This window comes from Orcinus orca, chromosome 1 (genome assembly GCF_937001465.1).
Source record: "Orcinus orca chromosome 1, mOrcOrc1.1, whole genome shotgun sequence".
NCBI classification, from domain to species: Eukaryota; Metazoa; Chordata; class Mammalia; order Artiodactyla; family Delphinidae; genus Orcinus; species Orcinus orca.
In genome coordinates, this window is record NC_064559.1 from 51,266,397 (window position 1) to 51,289,612 (window position 23,216).

Below are 23,216 nucleotides of genomic sequence, written 5' to 3' on the forward strand. Positions count from 1 at the left end.
ATAGATAATACAATATGACTCTAAGAAAAGTCAATCTAGGTTTTTAAAAACAGACAGGGGTAGTAGAAAATCTAAAATCAACAAATATGCCAATAGTTAAAAAATTTTCTAACCATACTGTAGAGAACAAATGTACAGACACCAAGGGGGGATAGCAGGGGTGGGGGGGTGGAATGAATTGGGAGATTGGGATTGACATATATACACTAATATGTATTAAATAGATAACTAATAAGAACCTGCTGCATAAAAAATTAAAATTCAAAAAAAAAACAAAAATTAATGACAAAGAGCTATCCTTCCAAAGATTAAGTGAAGATTTTATTTAAGTCCAACTCAGCAAAGAAAATTGGGTTCTTATTATTTGGTATCTGTCATATAGATTCTTAATGACTGCATTTTGTTATCTGGTAGCGAAATTTTACTGAAAGTAATTTTCTGATTGACTTGTATTCTATGACATATGAATTATTAAAAAATAAAGATTAATCAGACTTTATTGTATGTAACCAACACTGTGCATATTCCAATCTCTAGCGGCAATGCATATGTGAAAAGATGGTTCCTGCAGACTGTTTCAAACAGGGTACCTGGATTCAACTTGTGTTTTATATGTATGAGAAGTACACTACTTCATAAAACATAAAGTTTTTTTGTAATGAGAAAAAAATTTTCTAACCATAAAAACTTTAATCAGCTACCAACACAGTTAAAAAAATTAACTCACTTTACTCTCCTTCTCACAAAGATACTTGTGGTCTGGCCAAGTGTCAAGTGATAACTAAACGAACATGAGTTATTCTACATTACTAAATAATCTGTCAATGATGTGACAAAAGTTTTCTTTGGGCAGACTTCACTTTAAAACTAAAATAAATGCAGGCTTCCGTGGTAGTGCAGTGGTTAAGAATCTGCCTGCCAATGCAGGGGACACGGGTTTGAGCCCTGGTCTGGGAAGATTCCCACATGCCACAGAGCAACTAAGCCTGTGCACCACAACTACTGAGCCTGCACTCTAGAGCCCACGCGCCACAGCTACTGAGCCCGTGCACCACAGCTACTGAGCCCGCGTGCCACAACTACTGAAGTCTGTGCACCTACAGCCCTTGTTCTGCAACAAAAGAAGCCACCGCAATGAGAAGCCCACGTACTGCAATGAAGAGTAGCCCCCGCTCACCGCAACTAGAGAAAGCCCATGCGCAGCAACAAAGACCCAAAGCAGCCAAAACAAAAAGACAACAATCATTTTAAAGCAGAAGCCAAAATTACAGACCTCTTAACACTCTGGGGGATGACCATGAGGGCAGTTAATAGGTAATAATCATAGCTAATATTTTCCGTGTTTCTTCTATGTGGGCCAAGGGCTATACTGTTTTCCAGACACTATTTCCAATCTCATGAGGCAACTATCCCTATATTCATTGTACTGATGAAGAAAGAGTATCAGACAGACTATGCAACTAGTCCAAGGTCATTCAGGTAATGAGACAGAACTGGAAATTAAATCTAGATCTCTCTCTCTCTCTCAAACCTCTGAAAGCCTCTAATGGTCATTCATATAATGGCAGTCATTGGCATATAGATGGTATAGATGGTAGCCTTGGGCATAGATGAAGTTACCCAGGGAGAAAGTATAGTTTTAGAGAAGAAAAGAGCCCAAGGTCAAACCCTCTTGCATCTCAAGATTTAAAAGAGAAGGACTAGCTGGCAAAGGAGATTGAGAAAGAGAAGTAGAGAAGAAGTGGAAATCAGAGTGTAGTGTATGTAAGCCAAGGGAAAAGAGTATTTCAAGAGAGTGGTCAAACATGCTGCCAAAAGGCCAAGCAGGTTGAGGGCTTGTTATTTGAAAATGCCCATTAGGTTTAGAGATAAAGAGGTCTTTGGTGATTTTAGTGAGAGCTAAATGTGGAGAAATGGGGTGGCAACCACACTGTAATTGAAGAATGACTGAAAAGTACCTTCTAAGTGGAAACTGAATGTATTCCACCAATTTTTTTGAGAAGTTTGTGAAGGAAAAAGAGAGCAGTAATGGAGGAGGGTGTTGGATTGAGGGTTTTTTTGTGTTTGTTTTAAGTAAGAAGACTTAATCGATTAAGTATAAATGCTGATAGGAAGAATCTCAGGGAGGGGAGGAGGCTAGAGATATACGAGAGAAAATATAATTGATGGTTGAACTTTCTTGAGAGAAACTGGAGGCGAGGAAATCTTGAAACAGGCAAAGTATTCTTATAGTTCCTTTCCTCTAAAAGTTACTTTTTCTGTTCTTTTTCCATTCTCCCTATTTATGAACTCTTAGCCTACATAATAAGAGGGCAATTTCTCAGCTCTGGTTAGTTTTCTCTGAGCCTTTGTACTTCTCTTATGAGGTCAATATTTTGGTGATTCATGAAGTGTGGACTCCTTGGCTTTATGTTTGCTAGCAAGTAAATAGTTTTATGAAGTTGCATCCTTACTTGATTTATAGGTGTTCCTCCTTTTTATTTATATCACTTTTAACTGGATTCTTTTTATATCACTTATCATAGCTTTAGTGAAATTGTGTTTCCATTCTCTGTGGCAAATTAGAGTCATCCTTAGCTAACTTTTAGAAGTTAGTTAGGTCCCTCCCGCACCACCACTCCCCACTGCTTTTGCAGCCCTCTCCTTGCCATACGCACACATAAGCCATTTTTATATTTTGAGCCATTGTTTGGAGCTTTTATTTATATTTTACATGATGCAAATAGAACCCTGTCAAATACAGGGTCTTTTTTAGTTCTTGTGATATCCGACTTTAGTCTGAACAAAGCAGTATTGTTCATTTATGCTTTGACTTTTACCTGAAACAACTTGTTTCTCTACAAGATGCCAGTTAAACTCACTGTAAAATGGTCACTAAAATAAAACTCTGAGTCACATAAATAACAAAAGTATTCTTAGGCTTTCTGAAAATTAAGTTCGCAGTATAGTAAGGAGGCAAAGTGCAAGACAGTGATATAGATCCTGTGTTACTGGTTTCTGAAACTATGGTCAGATCTTATCTCTGATAACCTAACCCACATAACCAACTGCTTATTCAGAAATCTCAAAGACACATCAAACTCATCATCTCCAAAAGCCAAGTCATGATTATTCCCAAAAAACAAACTTGAGGTATTCCCTATCACACTCCAGTTGCACAAGTAAGAAATATCCACAAGAGGTGATTGATTATACTATATGACCTCTAAGATCCTTTTCCCCTTTGAATTTAATAATCTATACCACCAATTCTCAGAGCGTGGTCCAGGCATCCTTGAGGGTCTATGAGACCCTTTCAAGAATGTCTTTAAAATCAAAACTATTTCCATGATAATATTAAGACATTATTTGTCTTTTTCACTCTCATTCTCTTAGGAGTGTGTATAGTGGAGTTTCCCAAAGGCTCCATGACATATGATATCACAACAGACTGAATACAGAAGCAGATATGAGAATCCAGATGTCTTCTATTAAGCCAGGCATTATAAAGATTTGAAAAATGTCAAACAATGCCACTCTTCTCACTAAATTTTTTTTTGTTTTGGAAAATATAGTTATTTTTTATTTTAAAAATTGTGTATTAATATGATACAGTTTATGGTTATTTTAAATAAACTAATAAATATGTTGAAAGTTTCTAATACAACAAATATCAACAGATACAGTCCACATAAAAGCTCTTTGAGTTTTCAATAACTCAAGAGTATAAAGTGTCTCCTTGACACCAAGAAGTTTGACAAACTCTGATCTATACCTATCATATGTATATACAAATAAGATATGACATTTTGAAATAGCCAATTCTCAAGTATCTTCAAGCAGCAAATTTTCCTTTCACATTTATTGACAGTGCTCTCATTCAGTCACATAGACTCATTCAGCTCAATTATTTATTGGGCTCCTACTATGTGCAGGTACTGGCGATGAAAAATGAAAGAAACGACTTCGTTCTGGCTCTCCCAGAGTTATTTTAACTTTGCTTCTGTTCTCTCATCTTTATCAGACCCAATGTAACAACCATCTATGCCTGAAAGGCTGAAAAGAAACAACCCTGCAACAGTCATACTATCTAGTCTCAATATAAAATGGACAAATTTAGTAGGGACCAGGCTAGGAAAAGTGGAAAACATTCCGGCTCTAAAACAGACCTACTACACTGTTCCATGTAAATTCTCAGAATAACCAATACTCCCATAATATGGTATACAAAAACAAATGACCTGAGAATTAGCCTCACCTCTTTTTACGTATAAAATACAAACCTCAACAACTACTTTTAACAATTAAGAATGACCTCCTATAATCCAGGAAACCCAGAAGAAACTATAACATCTGGCACCAGCTTGGCCTCTGGCGTATAGGAGACTGGATAGGGATCACAAAGAACACAATGTCCCCCACTGATATGAAATGAAGAGCTAAACTAGAGCCTGATTAAAGGTACCCCTAGTCTTTTACTTAAAAAAACCTAAAAATAGGAGCCTATACTTTGTTTACCCTCTATCTAGTTATCCTGAATATTTACTCTTCTAAATTAATCTCAAGGAATATATCCTTATAAATGTGTCTTATAGTGCAAGTCAGGATTATTTTTTGTCCCAAAAGTATGAAATTTTCACTACAAAAGCTTCCTGATACAGAAGAAACCATTAACACTGGTTAACTCTGCGGAGAGGGACTGAGAATCCAAGAAAGGAAGCAGATTTTCCAGTGGATATGTTTTCGAATTTTTAAAAGCAGATACATTTATCACGTTTCAAGGAAAAAAACAAGGAAAAATAATTTTGAGAAGTTTCCTTCAACATTCAATAACTTAGCTAATTTAGAGGCTGTTAAGGAAACAAATATAACAACTTTTTCTTTCACTGGAAGCCGCTGTATAGTTGCTCCCACTTTATCTTTCCTCTTACCGCCCCACCTCCATACTATTATTTACATATCTGTCTCTTACATGTCACTGTGGGGACGATGTTTTATTCCTCTTTATATCCCTAGTCCATGCACAGTACACAGCACCCACTAGGTGCTCCAGACCTGTCTGCTGAATGATTGTCCCATTGATAAATCTCAAGAATCCAATTCTCAAATGCAAACAGGGCAAAAAAAACCCACAGGTATTTCATATATGAAGAGGTTAACCACTGGTAAGCAAAAAATTTCTTTCATGGTAACATGTAAAAAAACAATAAGTAAAATAATAGTTATACGTGTACATATGCATTTTATGTTTCAAAATAAGCCCAAAACTAAAAAGAAATTCTTTAAAAAAATACTCTTATTTTATAGATTTAGACATGAAAATCATGAATGAAATGAAGCCAGTTAAATGAAGCCAGTGCTATTACTCATGATTTTTAAATCTAGTTTTTAGGGACCTCCCTGGTGGCGCAGTGGTTAAGAATCCACCTGCCAATGCAGGGGACACGGGTTCGAGCCCCGGTCCAGGAAGATCCAACATGCCGCGGAGCAACTAAGCCCGTGAGCCACAACTACTGAGCCTGCGCTCTAGAGCCCGTGAGCCACAACTACTGAGCCTGCGCTCTAGAGCCCACAAGCCACAACTACTGAGCCCATGTGCCACAACTACTGAAGCCAGGGAGCCTAGAGCCCATGCTCCACAACAATAGAATCCACTGCAATGAGAAGCCCACGCACCGCAACGAAGAGTAGACCCTGCTCACCACAACTAGAAAAAGCCTGCACACAGCAACAAAGACCCAACGCAGCCAAAAGTAAGTAAATAAGCAAACAAACATGGTTGCTTAAGGAAAGTAGGATGTAGGTTTTAAAAAATCAATCAATCTAGTTTTTAAAAGGGAGAGATGCCATGATTCCAAAGGAGCTTTTACAAGTCCATTTACAACAACAACAAAAACTTTAAGTGGTTAACTTTTTTAAAAATCACCTAACCTCAAATTTATCAAAGATAAATCCGACTCTTCTGGTTGCAAAAATATCCTTCCATCTATAAAAAGATCTCCTTTACACCATTATTTCGCTATAGAATTTTAAATGATTCATCATACAAGAAAGCGTAGCATCTACACAACTTTTCAGAGATTCATCTATATTGTTTTAAGTGTAGTCCAACTTCATTTATAACTAATCAGAGAACAAAGCATATTAGAGCTGGAAGTTAGGGGTCATCTAATCTCATGTTTTTCAAATATGTAGTAATGGTACCACATAGTAGATCAAAAAGAATCTGGTACGTTAGAGCCTGCATTTTTTAATGAAGCCAAATAAAACTGAATTGAAAATATCAGGGTGTATTGAAAGCAGCAAGGGTATTTTTTAGGTGAAACTTTCATTTCATTTTATATATAGATATATACATATCTATGTATATTATGTTCCCATGGAAAATCTATTTTTTACTATGGGTGTCCTAGTCAAAAGAGTTCAAGAGGTTCCCAAGCTTTCTCAGTTCACAGAACCCTTAGTGTCTCAATAATTTTTTCATAGTGCCCACAGGCCAAAAAATTACCTAACAGTTTCATTTATTAGGTAGTTAGGTCCATATAACCTAGTAAGTATTTATGTCCTAACAACTTAGTAGCAGCTTGAAAAATACATATAAATTAAAAGAAATCTTTTAATTACTAAATAACCACAATTACTTATTAATGGGATGTGTGCACCTAAAAGACATTACATAATTTCTCAGACCTTGAAATCACTTTGGACACGGCCACTTTCATTTACTGTTTCACACTGATTTCTGCACAGAACTTTCTTTTAATCACAGCAACCCCCAAAACCTAGCTTTTTGAAGACATAACTGTCATTGAAAGGAACGTGGCACAATCTCATGCACAGTACCTCAAACTAATAGTTTAAGCAGTGGTCTCACAGACATCAAATATCCCACAGATAACCCACAGTTGTCAAATATTAGTTTCCCTCAAAAATTTAAAAGTATTCAACAGTGCCCATGTGAGTTTACTACGGTGCTCCCAGGTACCTCATGGCACGGTCTGGGGATCCTGGGTTTACAAAACACTGATCTAGCCTATGTGCTTACTTTGTAAATTAAGAAATAAGACGTAAGGTCACAAAGTTAGAATAAAAATAAATACATTCATCAGGAATTTTCATAGATTAATTTTAACCTTCCCTCAACAAAAGTTTTGAAACAGAATCTAATCATGTGATATTCTGTGGATGAACTCTGTAGCTCTCTGAAAAACTATATTCAAAACTACATTATGTGACTGTATAATAGTAGAAAAATTCTGCCTCGATATTTTCTTTTTCAGAAAAAAGAGTTTCAAAAATGATAATGCCACTTACAATAAACAACACAAAAGTACCTAAAGTAAAGAAAAAAGGAAAGTCATCCACTCTCCCAGCAATAAACACAGCTAATAGTTTAATGTCTATCCTTACAGAGCCCTTCCTATGCACATACAAAATCAAAACAAAATCAAACTACATTTCTTTGCCTATGTATTTGTTTTAACACTGAATCATATTGCACAGTGTAGTACAACTTATTTTTTTCACTCAATATTATATCATGAACATTCTTCCTTGTCAGAACATAATAATAATTACAAACACCTATGTGGTATTTACTTAGGGCTTAAATATTAACTCATTTAATTCTCACAACAGCCCTGTCAGGTGAGAACTATAATTATATCCACTTTATAGATGAGTTTAAGTAACCTGCTAATGGTCACAGCTAATAAATGGTTAGGATTTGAACCCAGAAAGTTGGCTGCATGGTTCCTGTGCTCAAAGAAACACTCAGCTACTTCTCATCAAGTAAATATATCTATCCCTCAATCTATTAACAAGTGCATTGTATGTCACTGTAATTTTAACTATTCCCCTACCAACAAACATTTAGGATTTTTTTTTGTTACTTATAAATGTTGTAGACATTTATTTGTAATAATGCTAAAACGAACATCCTTATAGATTTGTTCTAGTGCTCTTGTGTTAAATTTTCTGTAAGATAAACTCCTAAAAATGAAATGACTCTATCAACGAATATGTGCACTTTTAATTTTGATAGGTGATGCCAAATTTCCTTCCAGAAACAGTTGCACCAATTTATAGTCCCAATGACAGAGGAGAAGTTTGAGATTCATATTTAGGTTAAAAAATATTTTGGGGGGCTTCCCTGGTGGCGCAGCAGTTAAGAACCCACCTGTCACTGCAGGGGACATGGGTTTAGCTCTGGTCCAGGAAGATCCCACATGCCACGGAGCAACTAAGCCCATGTGCCGTAACTACTGAGCCTGCACTCTAGAGCCCAGAAGCCACAACTACTGAGCCCACGTGCCACAACTACTGAAGCCCATGCACCTGGAGCCCATGCTCCGCAACAAGAGAAGCCACTGCATTGAGAAGCCCGCGCATCACAACGAAGATTAGCCCCCGCTCACCACCAACTAGAGAAGGCCCGCGCGCAGCAACGAAGATCCAACACAGCCAAAAATAAATAAATATTTGATTCATGAAGAGTGAGGCCTGTTTTTTGAGTTTTTAGTTAACACTTACATAGAAGAGATTGCCGGTTGTTCACAATTATCCTCTAATTGGATAATTATCTTCATATTAAACAAATGTAGACTTCACAGCTGTATAGAGGAGTCTTCATCCAGTTATGAAATCAACTATGGGTGAGATATTTCCTCCATATGAACTCTATTTACTTACATATAAAACGTGGGAATTGGACTAGCTAGCCTTTAAGATTTAAAACTCCCAATGCTGTAATTAAAAGAGACTTAAAATTATTACAAGCCTATAATTATAGTACTAGTATAACAGGTCAGGGTCTTAAAGCTTCCATTTTCTTTAAATTACAATAACTATTGTCAGAACGTCTAAGCAAATCATTAAAATAGTCAATAAAGTTTTCAGGATCTACCTGTGGCTTATTCTCAGCAACCTTTTAATACCAGTCTGTCATTCCCCTGCCACCTAGCAAACTTGACTTTATCTATGGACTATATTCCTAAGAAGAGTTGATGTGTGCCTAGGAACCATGAACTAGTGTTTTGTTTTGTTTAAATACTATGCCAAGACCACTCTCTAGTCAATTTATTCAGCCAATATTTATTGACTATTTTACTATGTGCTAGGCACTGGGTGCACAACAGTTAATAGACAATCTCTGCCATCATGGAACTTACACACTAGATGAGAAAGGCAAATAATAACCCAAAGTAACCACTAGCAAATGTGAAGTTATACTTGTGATAACGAACAAAAATATTAATGCAAAAAAACCTATGCAATCTTTTGATTATTCAGGTTTCAGGGAGTGATTTGTGACACTAGAAATTGACTTTGTAAAAAAAAGTCAATAAAGAAAATGACTTCACAACTTGCCCCACAAGGCAAAAATAGCAATCACAAGTATAGATGGTAAGTTAACTTTTTAAATCATCAATTCTATAATAAAATCACCAAGATGTCCCTACTTTTCAGTTATGCTGCTGACCATGTGGCTTGAATATTTGTTTTAGCTAACCAAGAATATAAACGATCTGAAGTACTAAAGATGACAGGTACTTTGTTATAAAGCAGAAACTAACACACCATTGTAAGGCAATTATACCCCAATAAAGATGTTAAAAAAAAAAAAAAAAGATGACAGGACTCTGAGTATCCAAACAAAATGAGAGATGACAAATTAACTACAATTTCTTAAGAACACTGTTCAAGCAAAAAGTACATACAGAAGTAGAGCAATTCACTACAATAATTCATAGCTTGTTACTAATTAACATAATGCTATGAAAATACTAATGTTTTTAAAGTACCGACAGTTATCCACGTAAGGAACTAGTGGCTTGTCACAATCTTTTAGATTTTAAAAAACCAAATGCCAGAAGTATCTATATTAATATTCAATTTTAAATAAAACTAATTCTATGACGTTAACTAGACGTGATCACTTTGCAATAAATACAAAGGTCGAATCATTATGCTATACGCCTGAAACCAGTATGTCAATAAAAATAAAGAAAAATTTTAAAGTCTTAGATCATCTGTGGAAATAAGACCATCATTCACATAAATAAATGAACTTCCTTGTTCATTTATTTATTCCTTGTCAATTTCCACAACTACAAAATAAGGACATTTGTCAAATCTACCTCACAAAATTGCTCTGAGCACTAAATAATTTATGTAGAGGCACACCAAAAAATGATGTAAGTTATTTTAGACAGCAGTTTCTTTTTGCTCCCACTATAACTTACAGCTATTTAACAAACAACAAAATTCGTTAGATAGGGACTTCATCTCCTTTCTTCTGTCCATGATATGGTAAAAGTGTTATAAAATGGTCAAAAGACTAGCAATCAGACCATTAGAAAAAAATTCTAAACTCATAACTCATAAATTAATTACCCCACAGGAGGCTGGCTGTTCAAGTATTAATGCTCTTACATAACACTACGCACCAATATATCTCAGAGAATCAGAAAAATTCTTCAACATATGTATGAAATTGTATACATACTATAACTCACCATTATTACAAACACAAGCCGTGCTACTCACTATGAAAAGTTGAGATACATATGTATTTATCCACACATACAATGTATTCTAGCTTGATGTTTATGTATCTGATTAAAGTATCTTAAATGCAACACAATGACGGTTCAATGGTTCAGATTTATTTTATTACACTGAACGGAGTTTGTAAATTTAGCACACCAAAACTAATTATTACATACCCATGGGCTTGAAGCAACTTCTACCATAGGTCTAACAACCAATCCCCCAAAGTCACAATCTCATGTTATTAGCAGCACATTGCCTTGTTTAAACACAATATTTTAAACTAAGAAATTATTTTAATGGAGAGTATTTTAATTGCTCTACAAAGCTTTTCAAGCTCTTACTAGGCCTGCCTAAAATAGCCATTCTTTAAAAACCCTTAAAATACAGGGCTGGAGGAGGTATCGTTAACATGGCAACATAACCATTAACGACTTTTCCAAATTCAAAACGAGGATCACCATCAAAACAAAACAATCAGGTGGAGTACAGACGTGGATACTGATCACTATTCCTGACAACGTGTTTTTTCCTACATGGAGGATTTGCTGCTACACAAAAACCACATCAAAATCTATACCTATGTGCAACCTCCTATCCGAAAAGCCAGCCAAATTCCAACCCATATTTGTGACATTAGCTAAATATCATTTAGCATGTTAGGCTACACTTCAAAGAGGCCAGGGGAAAATAGTGACAACTTTCAAAGCGTACAAGCTTTTTAAATCTCCCCCTACATCACTTGTGAATTAATGGACAGACTACATTCAGCAGCTGCCAAAGAAGATCAAAGTTTTCCCTATGCTTGAAAATGTTTATCCCCACCAAAAAGGAACAGAAACTAGTCATCCTTGCCACTGGAGCCGGTTCCCCGGGATTTCCCAAAATATGCCAGATATCCAAATGAAGACGAGACACTTCTCCGGAGAGCAAGGGCGAGAGGTATCTCACACCTTTTGCAGAAGAGAGGAGGGGCGAGGGAGGGGGGGACAGGCACTGGCAGATAAGGAAGGAAATCCCGTCTACTGCAGGCACCGGTGGGACCTGAAACCTAGGTCTCAGAATGGCCCTCCTAGCAAAGCCTAGGACCCAGGGAGGCTCCTCGAGGGGGACGCCAGACTGGGCCAGGGCTCCTGGCGCCCCGCCCCGCCTCCCCCGCCGACCCGGGACCGCGGACAGAGGCAGCGAAGGCTAAGCGAGCATCCGCGGTCCCAGCCAGGTCCTCCCGCAGCTCACCTGAGAGTGTCGCCTCCGCCCTCGGCCCCCACGGTGCATCCCGCGGGGCCTGGCGGAGGGTGCAGTGACGCCGCCCCGACCGGCCCCAGGGCTGCCCGGCCCTGGCCTCCCCGCTCCGGGGACGCACCGGGTGCCCGCCTCGCACCGGCTCCCGGGATCCGCGGGTCTGCAGAGAAGGAAGGAGAGGCGGAAAGGCTGCCTCCCCTCCCCCACAGCAAGCCACCCCCTGAGCTGCGGCTCTCTGCAGTTCCCTCTGGCGCAGGTCTGGCCCGGCTCCCCCGCCCGGGAGTCACTTCAGCAGCGGCGGCCCCGTCGCCATTACAGCCCAACAACTGACACGGAGGAGGAGCGGCGCCAGCGGCAGTGGCGGTGGCGGCGGCGCGAGGCAGGGCGGAAGCAGTGGGGGGGGCGGGGGGGGGTGTGTCCAGGCAAAACTCGCGAGAAGTATCCCGAGTCGGTTCCAGAGGAATGCCACCTTCGGTTAGGGCCATGCTAAGTGTGGCCAAAAGGCGAGTGTGAGATAAAACGAGGAGAGGAAGCTCGAGGGCGCCATGTTTGGTGTGGCGAAGGTTGAGCCTTGCAGGTCTTGGGAGGAGCCAAAGTAGATCCGCAGCGGAGACCTTCCCCTCACCCCCCGCCCCCCCCCCGCCCTCTTTCATCTAAGTGGGCCTTCTGGCTGCGCATTTGACCCCCGGCCGAAAAAAAACAAGCTGGGGTTATGACAAGGATAAGCTCGAAGTCTGAAAATTGCAGCTTCTCAGTGTTTATGATGTTTCACCAGTTGTCCAAATAAATCTTCTGTACCCCAGTCAGTTTCAGAGTAATTGCAGCTCTGCGGCTGCGGCAGTTACCCACTGCTGGCACTGTGGCCGTTTCATTCGCGAGGGTTACAATTCTGTTCAGCACGCACTCTGTCTAGTGGCTTAAGACTCCAGAGCAAGTAAAACGGAGTTTCCTCCCCTTAGGTGTTGGCATTGATATAACTGTGCTTTAAGAGACTCTATGATCACCATATCGTCTACCATCCTTAACCACTTTCCCCAATCTCTACATGGTGAATTCTATGATCTGTGAAGACTTAGCTTAAATGACATCTCTTTTGCAAATAATGCCACCTTCTGCTAGGTGCTCACTGCACACAAGCCCTCCACCCTTCACTTTCCTCCACCTTCTGAACTCATATAGCTATTTATCCAGAGACTGTTTCTCATCTTGAGGACTCTTTTTTTTCTCTTCTCTTTATACACCAACAGGGCCTAGCATAGTAACTGGAACATTGTAGGTGCTCAATAAATGCTTGTCGAGTGGATCTTAATAAAAGCTGGAGGCAGTAACTGCCCGCTCTCTTAGGGCCTATAGCTGTGCCTGAATAGGAGGTAAATGGATGTACAAAAATCCTGCACATATGTAAAATGTGCACTGTGTCTCCAGGAAGCTGTGCTGGGGGGAAAAACAGGAAATGTGGGTATCCCAGTGGTGCAAGTGGTAGCAAGAAAAACAACATAAGGAGAGAGTTAATTAAGTTTTCCCCAACCTTCCTATGTAAAGCAGTGGGATAGATGCTTTTCATGTTATTTTACTGAATTTATTCAACCATCTTATTAAGTATTATACTCATTTTTTTAAAGTGCTGAAAAGCTAAGTAATTTGCCCAATATTACACCATCAATAAAAAGCAGATGTAAAATTTGAGGTCTCCCTTACTCCAAAGGCTATTTATATTTTTTTCACCTCCATACTACCCCCTGGGCAACAGAGAAAACACCAAAATTCCTGTCACTGTGTAGGGAGCAATGCTATCCTCATATCAGCCTATGCACGATTTCCACCTCTTATACCTTGTACTGATCTTTGGCCTCTCCTTCACTTTGAAAAGAACTTCAGCACATCAACCCCTCTCCTTTTCAACATCCCATAACTCCTGTTGTTTATACCCTACAGGTTGGCTCCTGAGTATATTGTTTTGTACTGTTTGCTCTTTCATGAGTGTAATTAATCTCTTGAACAAGATTGGAAGCTTAATGAGGAAAGGTTTGTTACCCTGCCAGTAGTGCTAGGCACATAATAGGTATTTAATGTAGCTCCCTTTTTTTCCTACTTCTTAGAAGACACCAAGATCTTGGTGTCTTTATAGTCTTTATATTCTTTGTTGAGTACTGTAGCTTTGACTCTCAACTTTCTTGGAGAACTTGATCCTAGCCCAAAATTTCAGACTGAATCTCCAACTGTCTTACCCATCTCCACATAGATACAGAAGTCATCGGTACCTCCAACTCCCAAATTAAGTTCATGTGTTTTCCCACTCCTCAATCCCACAAAGCCAGCTCCTCTTTCTGTCCTGTATTTCTGTTAATGGCCATTGCAAACACACTTCTGAGAACTAAGAGAATAAAAAGTTTTAAAATACTATATATTCTTCTCTATGCCTTGCTCCTACCCAATCAGCTATTGTCTCTAAATACCAATAATACATATTTCTTAAATCCACTTCCCTGTTGTCCAGGTGCACCACTGCTCTTCTAATTCAGGCTCTCATTTCTCCTGCCCAAATGATTTCAGCAGTCTTCCTAGAGTTCAGCCTGAGTTTTGTCCCTGGCCTGCCTGTGCCTGCCAAGATAAGTAAAAATTCCTCACCTCAGTCGTTAAGGCTTTTCTCAATATGACACCAGCCAAGCTTTCTAACTTTCTAAAATAAGGCAGCACAAAAAAATAGGAAGGGCAAGGATATGGTGTCAGGAAGATTCCAATTCAAATCTTGACTCCATCACTTGCCCATGACCTCAAAAACCTCCATTTTATTGTCCATAAATCATGACTAATTATACCTACCATATAGGGTTGTCTTAAAGATTAGAAATAACATCTGTCAAGAGCCTGGCACATAAAAGAGAGAAATAAAGAGTGGCTATTATTATTTCCCTAACTGGATGTAATGTTCAAGCCAGTTTCCATCTCAGACATGGCCCGTTCATTCCTACTTCTAGACCTTTGTTCCATAACCTGGATCACATATCACCCTGGTTTGCAATTTCTGCCACATTCCTTAAGTACGAGCTCAAAAGCTACCTACTGCAGGAAAAATTCCATGACTGCTCATCCTTTGCAGGTACTGAGTGCACCCCTGAACTCCACAATGCTGTGTACCTCCTTAGGACTGTACCTACTATAGATAGTTCTGCATTTATATTACACACCTTTGTCACGTTAGACTATAAAGCTCTTTGTTTCCTTCACAGTGGTTTAAGAGCATAAACTTTGGAGTCACGTAGACCTGGATCAAATCAAATAACTTTGGTCAAGTTACTTAACCTCTTTGTGCCTCAGTCTAGTAGAGATCTAGACTGGAACACATCTGTCTAGTAGAGATTACAATTGTACCTACTACTCCATAAGGTTTTGTGAGGGTTAAAAGAAACAACACATGTAAAGGACATAGCATAGCATGGTACTTTGTGCACAAAAGGTGCTCAAAAATGTTGGTTATTTTTACTATTTTTTATCAACTGAATATGTGCCTTGCATATACTAGGCACTCAATATTTGTTGAATTTAATTGAATGTTTGTTGGATTTAATTAAATTTGGGGTGAATAGCTATATGTTTTCTCTCCTGAGAATGTAATATTTGACATTGATCTCTAGACATAACAAATAGAGAAATAGAGAGATATAGCTATGGTGATGTCATTCGCTATTTGAGGTTAATTGAATGAAATTATGTGTCAGGAATGGCTAAAGACATTTCAATTGAAATGTCAAGCCTAGGTGTCAAATCTGATCTGTATTCTTGTCCACCACCTTTTCAATAATAAATTCAACCATTCAGACTGCAAATTTCCCTTCAATTCTAACAAACTATGCAGACACCAAATTTAGGGATGGGTTTTCTGGTTACTTTCTTTTTCTAGATTCAGTCTTTTGGCTTAGTTTTGAATTTTCTAGGGCATTTGGTGTTCTGATGTGCAGAACTATAAAAAAACTAAAATTTATCAGTAAGAACTTTCTTTGACAATAAAACAGAGACATAGTCATTTATCTTCATATATATAAATATTTGTGTATGTGTGAGTGTGTATGCTTGAGCACACAAGCCAAGGTAATATTGGTCAGAGAAGTCATTTGACAGGAAATCCAGAGAGTGAAAGGAGTATAGGGATATCTATAAAGGCAGCATTTAACCATATTTGACTGTTATTAACAAGAATATTAAGTTGCAATTTTTAATTTCATCATTCCTTTTTCAAATGATATATAATTGACATACAAAACTTTATATTGGTTTCAGGTGTACAACATAATGATTTGTTATTTGTATATATTGCAGAATGATATCACAATAAATCTAGTTAACCTCCATCACCACACATAGTACCAGAATTGTTTTTCTTGTGATGAGAACTTTTAAGATTTACTCTCTCAGCAACTTTCAAATATGAAATACAGTATTACTGACTGTAGTCACCATGCTGTACATTACAACTCCATGACTTATTTATTTTATAACTGGAAGCTTGTACCTTTTGATTTCCTTCATCCATTTCTTCTGCCCCCACTTCCCCACCTCTGGCATCCACCAGTATGTTCTCTGTATCTATGAGTTTGGTTTTTCTTTTATTTTTGTTTTTGTTTTTAGATTCCACATGTGAGATTGTATGGCATTTGTCTTTCTCGGTCTGAGTTATTTCACTTAGCACAATGCCTTCATAGTCCATCCATGTTGTCACAAATGGCAAGATTTCATCTTTTTTATGGCTGAATAATAGAATGTTGTGGCATATATATATATATATATATATATGTATATCACATTTTCTTTAGCCATTCATCTGTTGATAAGCAGTTTGTTTCCGTATCTTGACTATTATAAATAATGCTGCGATGAACATGGGGTGAACATATCTTTACAAGTTAAGTGTTTTCATTTTATTCAAATGAATACCCAGGGGCTTCCTTGGTGGCGCAGTGGTTGAGAGTCCGCCTGCCGATGCAGGGGACACAGGTTCGTGCCCCGGTCCGGGAGGATCCCACATGCCGCGGAGCAGCTGGGCCCGTGAGCCATGGCCGCTGAGCCTGCGCGTCCGGAGCCTGTGCTCCGCAACGGGAGAGGCCACACAGTGAGAGGCCCACGTACCGCAAAAAAAAAAAAAAAAAAAAAAAAAAAAAATGAATACCCAGAAATGGAATTGCTGGATCATATGGCAATTCTATTTTTAACTTTTTGAGGAACTTCCATATTTTTTTCCGTAGTAGTGGCTGCACTAAATTTACATATTCACCAACAACGTACAAGGGTTCCCTTTGCTCTATGTCCTCATCAGCACTTGTTATCTCTTGTCTCTTTGATAATAGCCATTATAACAAGTGTGAGGTGACATCTCCCTGTGGTTTTGATTTGCATTTTCCTGCTGATTAGCCATATAGAGCATCTTTTCATGTACCTGTTGTCCATCTGCATGTCTTCTTTGGAAAAATGTTAAATTACAGTTTTTGAGTGAAGCCCTAAGGCAAACTGATAGCAGCAACCAGAGTAAGTTATGTGACGGGACTCCAAGAAGCACATTTTCAAAGGAGTAATATGAGACCAGTTATGTGATTCTTCACATAACTTCACCAAAGATCCTTCAACCTGGTCACTGATATGAAAGAATTGAGGGATTGTAGATTCAGAGGATTTGAGGGGAAGACTTTTGAGGGGAGAACAGGCAGTGGGAATGCAGAGGTAGCTTTTTCCTTACCTCAAGCTAGTGAGAGAGGGGCTTTGAGGAGAGCTACCTATGTGCTTCAGAATTTGGACGCCGGAGTAGTCTGAGACTATTCCAGGAATTGGGCCTGGAAAAAGTACAGCAGCTTCTGTTCTGAGTATCTGACGGTACTCGTGAAATTAAGTATTCCTTGCTCTAAAAGGGGAGCCAGAGATTAGTGAATCCCAGGAACTAGCTGTGGGACCCATGTCAATAGTATTCTACTCTTCGACTTAAGGTGGGAAGATATATAACATTTGCTTATACATACATATAATATCTCTACAGAGGTACAGAAGAGACTGTTAACACTGGCTGTCAATATGGAAGGAAACTAATGACAGGGAGTAAGAGGGAGACTTATCAGTTGTAGTCTCTTATATTTTTAAAATTTCGAACTTTTTTTTAAAGAAAGTGTTCGTGGTTTTATTGTATCATAAGGCATTGAAACGCCTGAACAAATCAATATCTGGGTGGTGAGGCAGCTGATTTCTCCTTCACTTCTTTGGGTTACTAGAGCAACTTGTCAGTAAAAAATGTGACTATACGAACCATTCAAAAAAATAAATATTTGAAAATAAAGAATAGGTATTTTCCTTTTTAAAAAAAGAAATTAAAATGGAAGGAATCCTCCCAAGAGGGTGGCCTGAAGGAGTGAGTGAAATCCAGAGAAAGAAGAGTATTTGGCTGGGAACCAAAGATGAGGGGACCTTGGGAGTGGCCAGCTGAAGGGGAGGCAAGATGCACATCCAGGGAGTTGCAGCTATGGCAGCCAGGCAGGAGATCCTTTAAAGAAGCCAGGGAAATACCCCAAGAGAAAGAATTGGCTTTAAACATCCACCTTACAACAGTTGCAGTCAGGTGAGAATGTTCTTATAAGCCTCACAGCTCCTCCACGCCTCCCCGCCTTCCTGCCTTCCACCCCGGGTAGGGCAGCAAACTTGAGGAAATGGAGATAGTCCAGACAGAAAAAGAAAAGCACCTTGCTCCCTCCTGGAAGAAGACAGCAAAAATGCAGGAAGCCCTAGATAGGAGAGGGTAGCAGTCACACCTTTGGGTAAAGATAGAAATGTTGATTCATATATTGCACTGGACATTTTATTACTGAATTAACACTGTTTGTCAGCTAACGTGAGTTCAGACTTTTTATTAACTAAAATTGATCAGAAAAGTCATGGGAACTTCTTGAGTTTTATCCAGGAGTAAGAGAAGGATTTCCCTCACAGAACGGATATAGAAGGACAGCGGAAGAACAAAGTAAAGTTGTTTTTATTGTCACACCCCTGAGTCTTGCTTATTCAGCATGGAATTACATGACCTTTACCACAAGTAGAGACAGATCCTGAGAGAACTTGAGCCAGCAAAGAGTGACAGTGGATTTAGAAAAGCAGAAAATCAGTCATAGGTGCATTAGTAACATTCCACAGGCAAGAATGGAATGATCAACAGTGGGGAAAGAAAGAGAAGAGGGAGAAGAAGCAAGAAGACATAACAGAAGAAGCAATAGCAGACGTAATCCGCCTTTGGAAAAAGGAGTTAAAGAAAAAATTAAAGATTAGTAGCAACAGTCCAGAAAAGTTCAGTGATTTAAAAAAAAAAACTAAAAACCAATTTTTAAAAGAGGCAACCATTTGCAACAAACTTGAGGGCATTATGCTAAGTGAAATAAGTCAAACAGAGGAAGACAAATACTGTATGTTCACAATAGATACATGTATCAAATCATTATATTGTATACCTAAAACTAATACAATGTTATATGTCAATTATATCTCAATAAAAAATAATTAAAAATTTTTTCTAAATGGCAAGATGCTCTACATCACCAGCAATCAGGGAAAGACAAAATAAAACCATAATAAGAACTGTCTCACACCCACCAGATTGCAAAAAATTTAAAAGTCTGATAATACCACATGTTGGCAAAGACGTGAAGCAATGGGAATTTTTATTCACTTCTGATAGCTATGTAAATTGGTTCAATGATTTGGGAGAACGCTTTGGAAATAGGCAGTAAAGTTGAAGATGTGCCTATGACCCAACAAGTTCACTGAAAGTGGTCCACATTCTCAAACTCGTTGTTATTGAACCACAGTAAGATAAAGAGCTTGTGCAAGGATGTAAATCAACTACATCAGTAAGCACACCGCCTAGGTGAGCTGACTTTTTTTTTTTGAGATAAAACTTTCTTGATGAAAGAAAGGTACAATGGGACTTCCCTGGTGGCGCAGTGGATAAGACCCCGCACTCTCAATGCAGGGGGCCCGGGTTAGACCCCTGATCAGGGAACTGGATCCCACATGCACGCCACAACTAAGACCTGGTGCAACCAAGTAAGTAAATAAATAAATAAAAAGAAATGATACGTTGATTTATATTCTGATACAGGCTCCTTATCTCACCTCAGACTTGTATTAAATAGTTAACTTCTATAAGAAACCCAAGTGCAAGAGATTTTATGAAAGCATTGTTTATAATCTCAAAAATAGGAAATAATAGGTCCATCAGCAGGAGAATGGGTATGTAAGCTGGGGAATACTCATACAATAAAATACTAAGCAACAATGAAAATAAATTAAAGGATAAATCTCACAAACATAGTTTTTAAAAAGCGAATTGCAAAAGGATATATACATAATATCACTTCCGTGAAGCTTAAAAACATGTGCAATATTGGTATAGCTTACTCAGGAATACACGCAAATGTAGCAAAATATTTTTAAGTATCAAGGAATAAAAAAAACTGAATTTGGAAATGCCATTACCTCTGAAGGAGCAGAAGGGGAATCAATACGTGGTAGGGGTGACCGCAAGAAGCTTCAACTTCCTGTGTTGATAATGTTTTTATTTCTCAAGCTGGGTGTGGATATACAGATGTTTGTATTATTTTTTTTCATCGCGCTTTTATATCCAAAATATTAAATAATATACGTTAAACATAAAAACAACTTAAAAATCTATGTGGGGAATGGGAGCAGGAACAGCAAGATGGAAGAGTAAAAGAGCACAAGAATGTAATTTCACCCAGTAGAAATGATATCCTACAAAGCTGGGGCTCAAGAAACTTTTCAACTTTACAACACTGGGCAGAAAAGTACAGTCATTCTTTTCATCAGAGTTTAAGCCAAGAAAAAGCAGTGGTAACTGCCTTGGGCATAAATTAGCTGCAGTTCAAGTAAGGAGCAACTGTCACCTAGGGGATGCTAGTGTAGAATCAACTTGACTGGTCTCCTGATTCAAAGCTGCTGTCCCATACCAGCAAAGAGAGGTCATCCTATCACCTGAGCCCAGCCCCTCCTCTACCTACATTCCTATGAGAGGAAGATGTGTCAGTGAAAAAGCAGTACAGCTGGTTCTAACTGCAAAGAATCTCAAAGATAATGTTAACATTGTCCACATTTTGATTAGCTCAAGACAAAAATTAAATTGTCTTCTCTGGCATTTATTAATTATACTCTTATTACATCTTTGTTTTTATTTTGGTCAAAAATTTCCTAGGCCTAAAGGTCACATGAAAAGTTTTTAGTTTCGCTTTAGACTTACTTTATGTGACTTAAAAAAAAATCAAGATACTAAAACTGGAAAAACTAGAAATTTGATTTTTAAATATACATTTCTCTAATAATAAAATACCTATTTTAAGTCAAGAAAAAAAAAGAATGGTCAATAAGTGGACCTACTTGAAAAGTAGAGAATCAAGTATTAATGACTTTATTTATTTATTATTTTTTTTTGCGGTACGTGGGACTCTCACCGTTGTGACCTCTCCCGTTGCGGAGCACAGGCTCCGGACGCGCAGGCTCAGCGGCCATGGCTCACGGGCCCAGCCGCTCCACGGCATGTGGGATCCTCCCGGACCGGGACACGAACACGTGTCCCCTGCATCAGCAGGCAGACTCTCAACCACTGCGCCACCAGGGAAGCCTGGTGACTTTAAATAAATAGAAAATATATTTCAGAAGCTTAGAAACATTAATACTGCAGATAGCATTTTCCAAAGATGACTGTACCAATATATTTCATCCTACATGCTTTTCTTAAAATGGGATGTTGACATTCCTCTCTTGAGATGTGGGGTCTGTGTATCCTCTTCTTGAGCTTAGATGGACTTTTGTAACTGCCTTTACCAACAGAATACAGCAGAAGTGATGCAATGTGATTTCAGAGGTTAGGTCATAAAAAGCAATATCACTTCTGCTTGGTGCTCTGTCTCTAGGGACATGTGCCTTGGGAATCCTTGTCTGACATGCAAAAAAAGCCCACTTGAAGCTGCCATGCTGGAAGACCACATAGAGATAGAGATGCCCAAGGAGCCCCAGGTATTCCTGTTCCCAATTATTTAATAGTCTTTCCAGCATTAACCACCAGACACATGAAAAAGTGATGGTTCCAGATGATTCCAGTCCTGATCTGTATTAATCAGCGTCTAATAGAACCAATGGGATGTGTAAATATGTATATATAATAAAAATAGAATAGTCAATAAAATGCTATCTATAAATGTATGTGTATTTTCTGTATATGTTACACACACACACACACACATATATATATATAGAGAGAGAGAGACAGAGAGAGAGACAGAGAGACAGAGAGACAGAGAGACAGAGACAGAGAGCGAGGGATTTATTTTAAGGAACTAGCTCACACAGCTGTGGAGCCTGGCAAGTCCAATGTCTGAGAGTTGGCCAGCAGGCTGGAGACCCAGGGAAGAATTGAAGCTGCAGCTTCAGCTCAGAGGTAGTCTGCTGGCAGAATTCCCTCTTCTGTGTGGGACCTCAGTCTGTTTTCTCTTAAGATCTTCAACTGATTGGATGAGGGTCATCCACATCATGGAGGGTGACCTGCTTTACTCAAAATCTATTGATTTGATGTTAATCTTATCTAAGAAATACCTTCATAGCAATATCTAGCCTGGCATTTGATGAAATATCTGGGTACTGTGGCCAAACCAAGTTGGCACATAAAATTAACCATCACACCAGGCTTTAAGCCACCCCAGCTAACATCACTGGAGGAGAGACAAGTCCTGCCCAAACTGTACAATTGTGAGTAAAATATTGTTATTTAAGCTACTAAATTTCAAGGATAATTTGTAGTGCAGCATTAATAATGGGACATTAAATTTGTAAAATGTAGTTAGTCTACTTGTATATGCATTTGTTACATCATTCACTTTTATTTTCACATTTGTTTTACGCAAAAGTGATACTAAAACTTTATAATGTCCAGTAACGTTTGGAGCCAATCAGAATGGAGCAGGGTCAGAGGCTCCCCTTTTGGGCTGGGGATAAACTCCTTAGTTATTAAGCCTTGGGAATCAGTTTGCTGAGGGACAGCAGTTATTCAGCAGCTAGTGTAGAACTGTTTTAATATTTAAACAACTAAACCAGTACAGACTAGTTAGACATCAGCTAAGAATTACACACAATTATTGCAGTGTTTGCAGTGGGATTTAGCCCATTTGTTTAATCATCCCAATAGCCCTAGGAGAAATACATGGCAAGAATTTGCCTTTGGTAAGAATACACTGGACCACCTCAGCAGAATCTATTTTTCACTGGACAAACCTGTAGGTATAACTCTAAGTATTATGTTTCTCATGATGGATGCCACTCAGTCCTGAGACCATGACTCAGCTCAGAGGAATTGCCCTGGGATTTTGAGATTCTGTGAGAGGACACACGATGAGGCCCACTGCTGATCAGAA

The 23,216-nt window shown here is 38.7% G+C and overlaps 1 protein-coding gene across 1 annotated transcript in view; it reads right to left on the minus strand.

The window, feature by feature from the left end:
* CEP350 (centrosomal protein 350) overlaps nucleotides 1–12,115 on the minus strand; it is a 140,013-nt gene extending 127,898 nt beyond the window's left edge. Inside the window, exon 1 of the mRNA XM_049700523.1 lies at nucleotides 11,767–12,115. The gene's annotated coding sequence lies outside the window, so the exon portion shown is untranslated. The remainder of the gene's footprint in view (nucleotides 1–11,766) is intronic.
* Between the last annotated feature and the right edge of the window lie 11,101 nt (nucleotides 12,116–23,216).